Consider the following 12500-nt stretch of genomic DNA (forward strand, 5'->3'; position numbering starts at 1 on the left):
GAATATTTTTTTATGTAATAGTTTGGTCCTATTCAAGAATGCAAGTGCAAACCTACATTTAGTTTAGCAAAATTAACTTTAAATATAAATACGTGTGTGTGTGTGTGTGTGTGTGTGTGTGTGTGTTTTATCTCAATATAACAAGCATTTTAGTTAATGATTAAATTCTATCGGAATGCAACAGCAACAAATCCAATGCGCATAAATTAGAATTGTTCAAATGGACAAGTTTTCAAATAATTTTCATGGTCTGATCTGAGGCTTGACGCCTCTTGTCAACAATCTCCTGAAATTTCTCTACAATTCCGAGTTTTGTCAGAAATAACAAGTGATGATCAGTCAATCTACGTTCTGTGAAAAAAAGTTTTGACATAAATGATTGTAAATCCTTCTTGATTTTCCAAATTCAATAGTCTGTAACTTCTTTGATGATAAAAAATAATGATAACTTGACGTTCTAAAGTTTCAATCAACGGACTGGCGCTTCTACATTATCGGGACGAAATTTCGGAAATCGTAATACTGAATTTCACTAGAAAACAAAGGTATCTACGTATTCCTCGTATTTTTAAGATGATTATATCAAAAAATTACGAAAATCGATAAGGTAGAAAAAATTTTATTAAAGAAAATGAAAAATTGAATTTGATGAAAACGATCGTAAGATACAGGAGAGTTCAAAAGGGAGGTAATTTTTTGATTTAAACAAGATGACGGCAAATTTTCATCTGCTAACACGATTAAAGTTTTTTCTTTAATAATTCAGTAATATTCAGGTAATTTCGACTGCATAATTTGGAAGCTATTATTGTGACATTAGAATTGACAAAAAAAATCAGTTGAAACCATTGTTTTTTTTTTATCTAAAAACTCCATTATGGACTACAAAACCTCGTCCCAATTCTGTAGAAGCGCCGTGGACTTAAGATAAAAAATCTTTCCTAATGCGAGGACAGAGAAGAAATACTCAGTACTCAACACAATTCGTATTTTGGATATTTTCTTCTCCTCTCCTACACCTTTATAAACTTTCTCTATGCTGACTACAAATAAGCTTGCAATTAGCCGTATGCGGTTCACGGGCCACATGTTTGATATAACTGCTGTAGGAGATGTATTATTGGAGACCCTGTTCTTCGTCGTTACTTACTATCCCTCCAGCTCGGCCCGAGATTTCTACCCCCCCTCCTCGGGCCCCCAAAACCAACAGAGTAAACCATTCATGTAATGACCTGGTCCCTGTTGATTGCGGCGTAATGCTACACCTGCATACCCATTGTGCAGTTCTATGAGGTCTACCTTCCAGACTTAGCCTTCTCTCTTTGAGAAGGGGTTAGTTTATTGCTAATCGCCTAAGGCGCCTTTACCGAGGAACACCGACGGGGCTTTCCATGCATTTCTCGCAGGTCAAAATGCACCTCCTCTGGGGCGCTGACTTCTCAATCCCACTTTCCGACCCCAGTGTCACGCTTCTTGCAGTGGGAGAGAACTAAATGCCTTCATCCACAAGAGTTGTATGTGACACAAATGCCCTGTCTTCCTAATTATTTGCCTCTTTACGAAAGCTGGGTATAGTGCGTTATTGGTCAGGCCGAGTAACTCGCAATGGGATATCATCAGGACGAAAACAGTAACGCTAGATTTCTCTTATTCTCTCATACATTGTTGTTGGCTGGGTGCATCCCAAATGGTCGCCTTCCGGATGCTCGTGACATATTTAGTTAGGGAAAACGCCTGATTCAATCCATTGGTTCAGTAGCACGATCAATTACAAGGTCATCTATATTTACCAGTGCACTGTCGGTGAATGCCGCCGTTTGACCTGCAATCAGTTTCAAAATCCTTTTAAACTAACAAAAAACTACCTACTCGTTGTTATCCATGAATGGTTTTACTTTTATTTACTATTCTTTAAACCATGTAGTTTTTTTCCCCCCAAAGTATTTTTAATAGAATGTTGGATGTTAAATTTAATGATTACACTATCCTTTTAGTTATTTATTAAATCAAATTGTTATCAAACTATTATTACTTGTTCTAAATCTGTATTTATAAAATTCCTAGTTTTTAATACGTTCTAAAACATTCAATTTTTAATACGTAGTGATCTGCTAAGAATTTTAAAGCTAGTTAAAGTTCTTCAACATTTCAATATTCAATATTTCCATATTACTGGGAATTTTCGCACGAAAAAAAAGTGTCTGCCGAGATCTGTGATTGAAAACGAAACTTTTAGATCTTCATTCTGACACGCTCTTGATTGAGCTATTTCGGTTGGTTACGTTATCTTTTAAAGTTAAACATTTATATTTGTGCTGACTTTATGCCGTGGCTACTGCTATCTTGGTCATTATGGAAAATGAGTTTATTTAAAATAAAATCTCCCTATGCGGATGAATTATTTTTGTTAAGACATTGAATCGAAATATATATTTTTGAAACAAAAATGCAGTAGGCAAAACAAAAAAAAAATACAACTAAAAACAGACGGAACAAAAACTCGCTTATTGCAGACACGTGGGCCGTAACAAGCACAATCTACTCGCCAGAATCACCTCCACACAATCTGCAGAACGCTCCCTCTCCTTTCCAGTGTCCTGCCTTTATAGCAGCCGGGAACGACATATTTGCATAATCGCGCGAGAGCAGACGTGATTCAACGATAATTACATTGGGTAAACGCTAATAAAAGCCCATGGACGCCATCTTAGAACTCTCTCTTTCGCTCAGCCCAAAACAGACGTATCCGAGGTAAGCTCTCTATTTCTCATTTTGGTTACTGCTAATTCTGCTACACGCCCCCCTCCCTGATCTCATGATCACAAACGGGGCATGGAGGCAGCACTTCCTCCTTGTCATCTTCCTCATTACCACCGTTATTGCCACCAGCCTGTTCCATAGGCGGTGTTTCACAATCAGGGCAGGGACAGGGGGGCAGTATCCATCTTTGTCGGGTACTCCTTCGTAAAGGCAAGACGGGTGGTCCCTCTTCCGCTTCTTCAGTATGTGCATTATATGGCTCTCCATCATCCTGCATTATACTCTCTGCTCGTTCAGAAGACATTGTACCATCTTCCTCTTCCTTCGATGTAACAACATAATGGAGAGGGCGCAGATCTTTCACGTGGCGAGGCACACCGTCCACCAAAATCAATTGAGGGCTGATTACCTTGGTCACCTCACCCTTGCCGAACCTCGTGGTACATCGATTTTGCAGTCTTTTGACCCACACGCAATCTCCAACCTGGTAAGAGCTGTCCTTTGGATATGCGGACACAGTTGCGAGATTGGTCTCCTTTACTCGAACTTCGTATCGATAAATCCTGTTGGCAGGCGCAGTGAAGGGAGATGTGTCGTCTCTTGGTGTGATGTTATACCAGTAGACAGCTTCCTATATGGGACAGCGCATTCTAGCCGCTATTCGTTTCACTGTATGGTGACATCGCTCTGCTATGTCATTCCCGGCTGGAGTATACGCACAACGGAATCGCAAGTGAACTCCCCATTTATGTGCAAATGCTTGGAATGCGTTGCTGCAGAAAGCCGTGTCATTGTCTACAAGGATTTCATGCAGCGAGCCACGCTCGAGGAACACTGTTTCTAACTGATGGATCACGCTTGCCGAGTCCTGCCTTGCCAATTTCCTCCAAATGGAGAAACGCGATGGACCACAGTCTGTTAGAGTTAAAAAATGGAAGGTGCCATAATGCGTGATATCCATTCCAATTCTTTGCCAATTCTCGTTAACTTCCAGCTTTCCCTTTTCCCACCTGACTGGTGCTGGGTCAATGGACTGACATTCCTCACATTTCCGTATGACCGTTTTAACGGTTGCTTTTGTCGTGGTTGGGCAACATCTCCTGACAAAGTAGGTAGTGCGTCGCACCCCCGGATGTCCACTACCTTTGTGAATAGCCATGATTTGACTCTCATCCAGCTCGTCTGTGTGATCCGCACCTATTACCGGGTCAAGCCCGTTTTTCTTTTTCATTGCCTCAAACCATGTCTGCAGTACTCGTGTCAATCGGTCAGCAATGTTTCGTGCTGATGGAACCAGCGTCACATCCACTGTCAGCCCGTACTCTTTTACGAGCTCTTTTAGAGTGCTTAGTTGCCTCCTAATAAGCATCTTGCTTGCTGCTTTGGTGCGCACTCGCGCCTTTCCAGTTAGCGTGTCCGAGACCCAATGGTATTCGCAGACAGAATCTGTCTTTATGTGTAGCACTTTGCTCTGCCACTGTAGAGCCAAATTGATACCTTTCAATACGGCATCCAGCTCGGCTAAGTTGATATGTTGAGAGTCACCTTCAGGTCGCAGCCAACATGCATCCTCCAACACAGTTTCGCGCATCTCCAAGGCTGCACCAATTGCTAGGGAGCTAGCATCGACCCATACATTCAGCTCTTTGCCATCCACACACCAATTTCCCCGGACTTCTAAGTATTCCACAAGCCACACGAAGCCAACCGCACACCGACAAGTCAACCACACAGGGAAAACATTGTTCATCGCGTAACAATGCTGGGAACCTTTGGAATTGCATTTCCTCTCTTCCACCGTAGTTCACTGTGTTCCATCCAGACCGCCAATCCCAGCACCCGTGCACCGTCCTTCAACCGCTCCGGGTTCTTGCACTCCAACCCGAACTGCGCTAGATGTTCTCTTACATGGGTCGCGGGTACCACATCCTCGTTGACAAAAATGTCATCGATGTAAGCAGATGCTGCGCGGCTTACAACTTCTTCCTGAGACAATACTTCGCTGACAATTGCTCTCATGATCAGGGGAGCCACATTCAAACCGAACCCCAGACGGGTCAGGCAATATTTTTTCCCATCGATATTCACAGTCTGGTATGGCCACAGTGTCTCATGGACCCGGACTTGTAGGTATGCTCTCCTGAGGTCCAGCAGAGACACGTTAGCACCTTTTTGTCTCCATTCGCGCAACTTAGCCGCACAAACATCTGCGTTGGCCGTAAACGCATCTACGTAATGATTTAGCTCCCGGTAATCCATTACTGGACGCACTTTGGCTTTGTTCTGCTGCATCACAGCCATCAGGGGAATTAGGCCTTTGGGAGGTCCCAATTTATCCTCTGGGTAACGACATATTTGCATAATCGCGCGAGAGCAGACGTGATTCAACGATAATTACATTGGGTAAATGCTAATAAAAGCCCATGGACGCCATCTTGGAACTCTCTCTTTCGCTCAGCCCAAAACAGATATATCCGAGGTAAGCTCTCTATTTCTCATTTTGGTTACTGCTAATTCTGCTACAATCTTGTTATTAAGTATATGTACAAACTATTCTAAAATAACTGACGAATGAACTAAACGGTAGTTTTGAACAAGGAATAAATCACAAAGATTCGATAATCAGAGTCGATTTATCTAAATGAATAATTGCGATTTTTTTTCATACATCGTTCATGCATTACTGTCGAAACGTGTTGCTCTTATTTACATAAATAATGAGGTATTGTGTTTTGAGGCATGGACTCTTACAAATGCGCTGAAGAAGAGACTGGATGGTTGTTTGTAGACAATGTATGACGAGGCAGTCGCTGTCATGTCCAATGCACAAATAACACTGTGCAGGCGTGATGGGACGGGAAATCCGGTTGGTACTGATTTGCATGAGTTGGCGCCCCCGCGGTGATAAAAGACGTCGGACTTTTGTGTGTGTGCGGCATTCTTTCATTTCCTTGGTGAAAGAGATTTCGTGCTGTTCGTCTCAGTTACGCGAATCGAGGACCGGAAGAAAGGGACAGCAAGAACTGCAGATAGGACATACTGATTCACTGTTACACGTGGATGCTCAGGATGGCTGTGAATACATCATGGAGGAGCCATGCAGCAAACCAACAGCTTTATGGTGACCTGCCACCAGTATCACTGAAAGTACAACAGAGAAGGATGAGAGTACCTATTTACAATGCCTCCCAACGGGACAGAGTTAGACACTAGGGTCACTTTTTAACGTGAAGAGAAGGAACAAAAATAAAAATTGTCTCAGTCGTGAAGGAAGGATGAGAGTAGTCAGTCACTGCAGCGAAGAAGAAGCCAGCAAGCTAGTTCTCTGGATACCAACAGATAAACACCGAAACCATGGTAAAAGAAGAATGACCTACATTGACAATCTGGTTCTGCTACAGGACACAGGATTGGAAAGTGTTCGGGGCCTGCAAACTGTCATGCGAGATCGGGAGAACTGGAGAAGTCGTGTGGATTCGGTGGTGAAGCGTCCTGAAAGACGACGGAAACGAGATGATGAGATGTGTTTTGAAATACTCTATATATTATACAAACGAAGGATCCAAAAGATTATTTTAATGCTTAGTCTGAGTAACTAGTTTTATACGTGTACTACTCGTACAAGCGTCGCAGAAGTTAACTCATTACAGAAAAGACCTGCGAAAACCGTCTGATAAAGACAAAGAAACTTCTGATCAACGTGAAACATTGTTCTTTTCCGATGAAAAAAAAAAAAAGAAAACGTTTGCCAAGATCAAAAGCACAACACGCTGAATAACAAATGGTTTACTTACAATCCTAAAGACTTTCCTAAAGTCATGCAGACAATTTTCCCAAACTCTCATGGCTTTCGGATGTGTGTTCTCAGAGGGTAATGTGGTGCCACCGCATATTTTCAAACAGGGTCTAAAGTTGAATTCAGATGTCGACGTGGAATTGCTAACCACTGTATTTAAGACCTAGATAACAAGGGTAACTCATAATAGGTCATATGTATGGCAGCAAGAGTCACACCTCGCGAGAAAATCAAAAATGGTTGTCAGCCATATTTACGACTACACAAATCCTAATATTTAGCTCTCGAACTTACCTGATCTTAATCCAATGAACTATTATGTATATTGATTTTGTTGATAAAGATATCAAACGCCGTGCCAGTACTAGAAGAGACCAGTTAATGGACAGAATTAAAGTAGTTTTTGAGGGTCTTCCAATCGAAAGTGTAAATCAGTTACTTTAGGTTCCGAGGCTGATACACCCCAATGGCGATTATTTTGAGTAAAACTCTTCGACAATAGTCTGATTTCTTTGCTTATCAAATTTCTTTGAAATCAATGAAATGTTATAGATAGCAAGCGGTTTTTCTTTCTCTTGATAAAATTGTGAAATTTGTCCCAAACACACGCGCGTGCGTGTCGTTATTAATCAAAATTAATTAAACTAATATAATTTTTAATGGATAACTTACTAAAAACTTTTCGATCGCTAGTATTCTTACTGGCAAGCATAAGCGTGAAAAAAGGGGCGAGATGCTGGTTGGTTAGTTGACTAGTCAGTCAACTATTTTGTTCGCTCTCTCTCTCCCCCCCTCTCTTTCTCTCTCCTTCTCTCTTTCTATCTTCCTTACTTCTTCCGTTAACGACGCCGTATTTTTAAATTCAATGATGGACAAAACTATACGCATTTGTTTTAAGTCTTTCTTTCGGGCTTTAATTGGGACTGACTTGATTTTCAAAAACTTGTTACGAGCCGGGAGAAACCAGTGTTCGGGTGTGGTCACCTACGACTCTACTGATTAGCAGTTCCTCCATATGTTGCTCATAAAAGGGTAAGATCTATGGCCTTTATAACACTTGTCTGGTTCAAGATCAGTTATCCTCACGATGTATAAAAGTGAGGCAACACGGATGGCAAAAAGTGAGACAACACGGATGGCAAAAATAGCAAAACGAATGAACAACCACGGATTGATACATAAGAATACTTTTAGTACAATAAAGATTTCAATCTCTCAAAATGTATGCATAACACTCAATGGGCCGAGAGATGGGGTGAACACAAAGAACAAAAATTATTTATGATATTATAAGAAGTCAAAATAAAATAACATCTAAGTATGAATGACATTGCAAAACTTGCTTGATTGTCCACCCGAGATGGGGGATGGTTGGATGTTGAGATTGGGTGAAAGAAAACATGAAGTACTTAGCGTAATTTACAACACAAACACAAAATATCAACAAAAAAAATATGTCTAGTCCCGAAGTTTCTGAGCAATATATATGATTGATTGAAACAGAGGTTGTATCCCAAAGTCCCTTTGCATTCCTCCAGAATACAGGAAAATCTAAAATCAGCTTCACCTCGTTTTAGTAGGAGTTGACTTGTGCGCACGACATGCGAGTTGATATGCCACAGATTAATAATATAGCTTGATTAACGAGACACGGTGCTTTGAGCGTCCGTAGTAAGTTCTTGCTAATGCATAGAATGATGCTCTGAAAATGGCTTTTGTTTCCACCAATACCGTTTTATTTCACCTTCCTTTAATTGCCCACTTTCATTATAATCTTTTCCTTTCTTTTTTACTTTGGGAAAAGAAATGGAGTGTGCAACAGAGAGAGAGAGAGAGAGAGAGAGAGAGAGAGCGTGTGTGAGAGAGGTGGATGGTGGGGTTCTCTGTATGGACCATTTTCACTATCGCTTTTAGTTCGTGTGCAGATAGACGAATGGGTGTCGACTGACTGCCTCGTAACTCAAAGAAGAGGGTCAGCTGGCCCTTTTCGCATTATGACCCCGTTATCACAAACTAAATTAAAAAGAAGCTCAGCTCCTCATACGGACACATCATCGTTTAGGCGCTTTAATGTGTTCATTCATTACGGGCTTATTTAAAATATGCATAAATTTGCATAAAAGTTACCTCGTTTGTCTATTCATATGAATAAATAGGAAAGATTTTATCTTGTGTTAACAAGAAACGTGATATATATGTGTGCGTACGTACAAATATGTTTATGCGTGTATTACTTTTCTTTACTCTCAAACAAGGCATACTGCCACTGAAACGTAAGTGGTTACTGTGCTAGGAACCAGAATTATAGGAAGATGTTATGAATTGCTAGATATAATTGAATGGCTACATACGAAACCACTATTAGTTTGGAATAACACCACATACTAGCTATATATTAGTTTTCTCCAGAGTAAAGCTCAAACAAACTTAAGATTTTAAACAACCAGATTTTTTTCTGAATTTACATATATATGAGTGTGTGTGTGTGTGTGTGTGTGTGTGTGTGTGTGTGTGTGTGTGTGTGAGAGAGAGAGAGAGAGAGAGAGAGAGCGTGCGTGCGTGCGTGCGCGGGAGATAAACTCCCATTAACCGGTTCGCACTTAAAATGCACTGACCTACCTTTGGACCCCTGCTAATACACAGGTGCTACACGTCTGTGAATTAGAGTCAAAAAGATTGGAACATGTCAGTTAACTTTTCGACCTCTCTGCACTAAACTTGAACACAAGCAAGTTGGGTCAGGCTAGTACCGCGTTTTCTGCGTTATTGATACACAACATATATATATATATATATATATATATATATATATATATATATATATTGTTATGGGGTTAAATGGTAATAAGAACGAAGGAACAAAGGATTTTTAGGAAACGAAACATGTATTCACAGATATTACAGGCAAAGGGAGTTGAGCAATACCATTCCTTAACGGTAGGGCATGTGCACACAACCTCCTTGGTCGCGTGCCAATCTTTGACTCCGGGCACCGGTACTCGATACCGGAAGTGACATCATTAGAGGAAGTGACGCTATGAGATAGTCCATTAATCCCACAGCTTTTTCTTCGTAAAAGCTGTCAGTACCTCTTCTTTTTAGGGTTTATCATCAATGGCTTGGTAAACTTTCTCTTACGAAACGACCGCCGTAGTTATATGTTAGTGGATCAAAAAAAAGATCAAAAGTTTTGAAGACAATATCTATCTGCTCATCTCCCAATGGTGGACTGTCGCTGGTTTCAACTGATCGACATCTTCTTAGTTGGTTCTGGTGACGTTTGTGGGTATATGTTGGTCCTTGGATGATATATACCATGTCACCGACTCTCTCAGTAATTGTACCCACCTTCCAGAATGATGTGTTGTTTTTATAACTTTTGAAAAACACTCTTTCACCTGATCTGAAACGTTTACTGGGTACATAAGTGGACACTAGTGGCCTTGACTGTTTGGGCAAGGGCTTGTCAAAAACAATCTCACTTTCCGTGCAAACATCGTTTCTGCAGGTGAGACTGCTGTTGGTGTGTCCGGGTTGGGTGGGTGTAATCCTATAGACGTGTAGAAATTGTTGAAGTGCTTCATCTGTTGGGGCCCGTTGAGCCTTCTAAGGTTGCTTTGGCTTGGGGAATTATTTTGGCGCAGATTTTTTACCTTCCGGCTTTGCAGTTTAAGTTGAAACTTTCTTTTTCGATTTCTTTGTTGCTGGAAATAGGACGTTACGTTTCTTCTTGAAACCGGGCAGAGTGTTTTCTTTTAGTTCGAATCTTGCTATAGCCTTTGTACATTTTCCTAGTCCTGGTGAGAATACTTCTGGAAATTCCACTTTTAACTTGTCTTTCTGTTGTTGCGCTTCCGTAGACGAGTCTTCTACCCTATGACAGAATTTATTCATAGATTGATCCCACAATTCGAATCGCTCCATGTAATCAGTACCGAACAGGTTTTCAGATGTCCTATGTACATGCACTCACTTTTTTAGTAAAGGTCAACTGGAGTGTGAGCTCGCCCTCGAATTCCATTTTATTGCCTGTCGCAGCTCGAGCTGATTTGTTCATCTTCCACATAGTTGGTTTCCTTAGCCTTTTCCATATCTTAAGGTTAATGATGGACAGGTCTGATCCGGAATCCAACTGTAGAGGCACAGTTTTATTTGCGATGTTATCTGTGACATATTTGCGCCGTTTCTTATCCGAATCCAAGTCGGATCTAGTCTGTCGGACGCTGTTCTTGACTTGTTTTTCCACCACTGGGTCGCTTTGTGGCCCTTCCTGCCACATTCGTTGCAGTACTTATCTTTGTAAACACATTGATTCGACCAATGTTTCCCGCTGCAGCAATAGCATCGGCTTATAGGGGATCCGGGTCTTGTGACTGGGTGGTACTTATTAGGTGTAGTTTTCTTACTTCCAGCTTTGCTTTTTTGGAATGAATATTTTTCTGGTCTGAAGGTCATCCTAATGAATGTTGCACCTGACTCCTTGACATGTCTTGAATTGTTCCTTACGCAGACTGCCCGTTGATAATCCTCAGCCGACTTCTGGAGGGTGAGGCCCTGTTCGCTCTCAAGTCTAGAGACAACACATCGTCTAATCGGCGTTTTTGGATGAGACTAGACCCTGCGCAAAAATTAAAAACTTGAAGTCATTTATAGATAAGTCAGACAGACGGAAATCATCGCAGTGTTTATTTACCACGGACGCGAAGGTCAGATAATCGTCGTCGTCACTTTTTTGCAGATTAAAGCACTTCCATCTTTTATGAAAGAGTGTAGAATTCGGGCTGAACAGTTCGGATAAAAGTTTGACCACTTCAGAAAACTCCAATTCACTCGTCTTCTTGAGGAGAATATAATCCACAAGCTTGCTATGTTCTGTGGTCCCTAATTTCCTCAAAAGTAGGCAAACCTTTTTAGCGTTGCTCCACTCTTGACCATCCACGATGAATAGGTCCTCATATCTCCGATAAAAAACGTCAAACGTCCCATCCAACTCCAGTTGGTAGTTGAACGTTTCTATAGCGTTCCATATTGTACATTGGGAAAAAGCAAAACTGTCGCCCCTGTGTTCCGTTCTATCGAATATTTTTAACAATAACTTTTCTCGTCTCTGTTGTTGGAGTAACATTCTCTCCTCCAATGCTTGTTGCCTCTCTTAAAATTGTAACTGGAGCTGTTTATTACGTTCTTTAAAATTTTCCTCAGCCTTCTGCTGCTGGTTCATCTGGGCCTTGATTAGCTGTATTAATACTGCTTTAACCTCCTCCATCTTTTAATAACTTTTACAAACGCACGAAAAAAATTTATTTCCGTTTTTAACTGGAGAAGAGAGATAAAATAATTAAAAAAACAGAAAATGTCCTTTCCTTGAGTGTGTGTGTGTATGAGGAGGGAGCAATATATCCCTTACTTCTTGATAAAAACCTTAGAGATAACCCAATATGAGGGTGGACAAAAAAAAATTTACTTGCGAAACAAAAACAAAAAAATGTACTGCAATACAATACAGTTGCAAAAGAATAAAAATAATTGTGGATTTGCTTGGCAGTTAATCAAAATGGCTAGAAGAAAAAATGTTTAACTTTAGAACCGACAGTTAAAATAGAATATTTCAGAAAATTCCACTCAATGAAAAAGTATTTCCTTTTAGTCCAAGTAAAACGAAAAAAGAAAAAAAAACATTTCTCTCCCGTTAAAATATTGCATAAAGTAAGCAGTAAAAACAAAGGCAAAAAAACTTGTTCAAATTTATATACGAATAAACAGTCGACAGTTTACAATAGAATTGTTCTCGCAGTGAAAATTGGGTCAACATTTTTCTCTTTTTTTTCTTTCTTCTTTCAATAGGCAACCAAATTAATTTTTAAACATTACAAAAATGCGTTTTGTACAGTTCTTTTCAATTTAAATATAGAGACAAAAATATTACTTTCAATTACGTCGATAA

The sequence above is a fragment of the Euprymna scolopes genome, chromosome 19 (genome assembly GCF_053919585.1).
Source record: "Euprymna scolopes isolate OS-2025 chromosome 19, ASM5391958v1, whole genome shotgun sequence".
In the NCBI taxonomy this organism is placed as follows: domain Eukaryota; kingdom Metazoa; phylum Mollusca; class Cephalopoda; order Sepiida; family Sepiolidae; genus Euprymna; species Euprymna scolopes.